The following is a 3,669-nucleotide window of genomic DNA, read 5'->3' as shown; positions in this document are numbered from 1 at the left end:
ATGACTACTTGCAAGCTGTCACTGTTAAATTCACACACATCAGATTAATCTGAAAAACCATGTTATTCTTGGTTATAGTAGGACTCCTGCTATGGTTTGCAATAAGTGATGTAATCTCTGCCTGAGTTTTAGTTTGTAAAATAAATACTAATATTAACCTACCTCAAAACTTGTTGAGGATCTGTGAAATACTGAGTAAGTGCCCAAAATAAAATATTGTTGTCTTTTTATTAAAAGTAAGTTTCCTCATTAAACCAGCCTGCCTTCTGTAAAGTCACAATGATTGAAATCTCAGGATTTTCCATCAGGAGAGACCGGTCATGTAGGACTTGTAGGTTTAAGTAATTGCTTAGTCTCCATTATTGGTGCTTGGGATAGAGGTCACACATTTTTATATTTCTGTTCTGCTTCTTAGCTCAGTTTATTGAAGGTATAGTTGCAGGCTGTGTCACCATTGCTTGAGTGAAGATTTTTGAATAAGATGGGCTTCATCAAACATTTCTATGGTTTCAGAATTGTGGTTTGAGAAATGACCAATTTAAATCATTGTCCTTATTGTAAATGTATGTTGGCATAAACAAGTTGGAGAAAAATACTTAAATGAAAACCAGCTAAAATAAATTACCTGTTTCATGTCCAGTAGCTCCTATTTGATAGTACAGTTCTTAGAAACATTTCATTTTTAAAGACTGTATCTGAGTAAAACAATTCTAGTTATTGGCATGTTGGGATAGAATTGTTGGATTGTTTGGATGAACTGGAAGGCGCATGTTTGCAGTCTCTTTACAAGTTACTCAATATTCTTGTGCTGCTCACCTAAAAAAACATTTTAACTGTTCATCAAGGCCTGTATTTGTTCTTACTTCACTTGGAATTTGTTCCTCATTTTATTTGATGTAACAGAACTATACCTCTAAATGTTTATTGATACTTTTTACTAAATCAGACAGGTATTCTTTCTCAGTCCAAATTAGTGAAGTCTCATCAACACTGAAATGTGAGCTCTACTTGAATTGTGCCCCAAACTCTGGTGATTCAGGGGCAGGTATCCTGTAGGAAGGGCATGTCTGAGTGGCAACAAAGAGTTTCCCTGGTGGCCTTTCTATGTTTCCCCAACATTCAGACACATTTCTTCATTTTTCATTTTCCTTTTCCACCTCATTTTCCTTCACTTCTCCCCCATTTCCATCCCTGCTTATCTCTTAAGCCCCCTGATGGCCTTCAGTAAATGATTTTTGATAAATTATCAGTCCTTTGATATTCTCCCCAATATACCACAACTATAGACCCATTTAAAATTTTCTAAAACACTATCCTTATCTGGAAGTGACAGCTTTGAGCCACTGTCCTACTTCTGCAATTCAGCATGCACTGCCAGCCTTCCCCCATGTCCCTTCTCCCACCTTATCCCTTCTCCCCCTGACACACCACACCATACCTTGTAAAATTGGGATCAAAGAAGTTTCATTCTGAGATTGATAATCTAAGGATAAAAATGCTGATTTTAATAACTTTCACTAGTTCCTGCCTTTTAAAGTAGGTAGGCCTATGGGTTTTATTCTGGAAATCACTGATGGATCACACCATTATGTTTGTATTATGTTATTTATCAACTAAACAGCATTTGAAAGAAAAATCCAATTTCTTTAATATGCCCTCTGATCTTTTACAGCATCTCTTATTTGTGATGCAATAGGACACTTGCCTGTATTAAAAGGGCCAAAAGTAAATGCCTTTTTTTGTTGAACATGTCTATAGAGTTGGCAGTTAATGCTGAAATTTGTCAAGTAGCCCTTCCAAAATTAAACTTGTAAAATACACAAAAAATAAATGTCTACCTAGTATCGATTTTATTTGCTGTTTTTGTCTCATTTAAGTGTTAAATTATTTTTTGGTATATTTTCTGAAGTTGATCCCTTTAGATTTCAGCTACTATGATATTCAGAAAGAATTTGACTATTATAGTCTTTAATTTTGTTTTGGTTTAAATAATGTTTGTTTATGAGTTCCTGGCAGTCTAATTTATATTGGTAGAGACTTTGTAATTTAGATTAACATGAAATATTTGCAGATTGAGTCTTTTCTACCTCATGTATAAAACACTCAAGTACAGTACTGTCAGGAAGGTTTAGGAGACAACCTGAGAAATTGTATGTACATACACTTGTCTGGCAACTCTGGGAGTGGTTGAAAATTTGTATATAACTTTACACTCTGCCCCCCTTATCCGTTGTTACATATCCATGGATTCAACCAACCTCGCGTGTGTAGTAGTGTAGTACATATTTAGTGAAAAATTCCACCTAGAACTGGTCCTGTGCAATTCAAACCCATGTTGTTTAAGAGTCAACTGTTTTTTTAAATGTGTGTATGTGTGAGTCACTCAGTCATGTCCGACTCTGCAACCCCATGGACGAGCCCACCAGGCTGTTGTCCATGGGATTCTCCAGGCAAGGATACTGGAGTGGGTTGCCATTTCCTTCTCCAAAATTTAATACAAGGTATAAGTATTAACATTCCTTAAAAGAAGTAGAAATAACATTCCGGGAAGTCTAGAGGAATACATTATTCAGTCTAGGGGATAAATGGGATGGGTGGTAATCGGGAATTTTAGAGGCAGTTTTGAGAGATAGGTTGCTGTAGTCATTGGTGGAGGAAAAGGGAGGAAGAAGAGCATTTTAAGTAGAGAGCTGTTATTTTCAAATAGTCAAGGAGCTAGGAAAATGTGGCTCTGTATAAGGAAGTTTGGTTGGAGATCATGGTGTGTGAAGGTAACTTGATTTTTCTCTGTAGCATTATCCTTCCTTCCAGCCTTCAACTCAGTAAATGACACCTCTGTGCACTTGCCCATTGGAGTACTCAAACCAACTTTGGAAGTTACCCTTCATTCCTCAGAGGCTGTGACTAACATCCACCAAACTCCACACCAAATTTGTCGATTGCTCTTCACTGCTGGCACCATGCCCCGAGCCAGGGTTTCTTACCTGGACAACTGCTAGAGTTCCTAACGTGTCACTTTCCACTCCTGCTCCCTTGTGCATGCTGCATCCCGCCCATTCCCCCATCTCACTTTCATTCTTACATCATATATCCAAGATCTTTTTGCCTGTGTTGAATTCAGGTTTCTTTTCCGTTAAACACAGCACTGGTTCATAGTTTGGCTAGCTCTTTTTCATTCTCATCTCAACTCAAATTTAACTTCCTTGGAGGAAGTCTTAATTTATTATTGCCTCCCTAGCACCTAGAAACAGCTTATACATACTCAGATGCTTGTTGAACAGATAAAGTGAATTGGAATATTTATTGGAAATTAAATGAGAAACCAGGTTAAGGATATGGATGCAGAAAGATTATGCTTGATTCTCCATCTTGGTCATGTCTAGCGTTTCCTTCCTTGCAGTAGGGCTTTATACCATAAAGTGGTTTTGTTGTTTGAACTCATAACTTTTTAGAAAAACTTTTTTTTTTTTTTTTGCACTGAATGCAGCAAGTGCCTTCAGTGGGATGTCAATTGCTGCCGTCAGAATGATAGAACCAAAACCTGGTTCTAAATTAATAATTAGATTTCTTTTCCTTTTCCTCCTAGCTTTTTTAAAAGGTAAAACTATACTCGTAGTGATTCTGCAGTCAAGTAGTTTAGAGGTACATGATGCAAAGCTGCTGCTAAGT

Source organism: Bison bison, unplaced genomic scaffold (genome assembly GCF_000754665.1).
Source record: "Bison bison bison isolate TAMUID 2011002044 unplaced genomic scaffold, Bison_UMD1.0 scf7180017864066, whole genome shotgun sequence".
Classification (NCBI taxonomy): Eukaryota; Metazoa; Chordata; class Mammalia; order Artiodactyla; family Bovidae; genus Bison; species Bison bison.
This window is presented reverse-complemented; position numbering follows the sequence as displayed.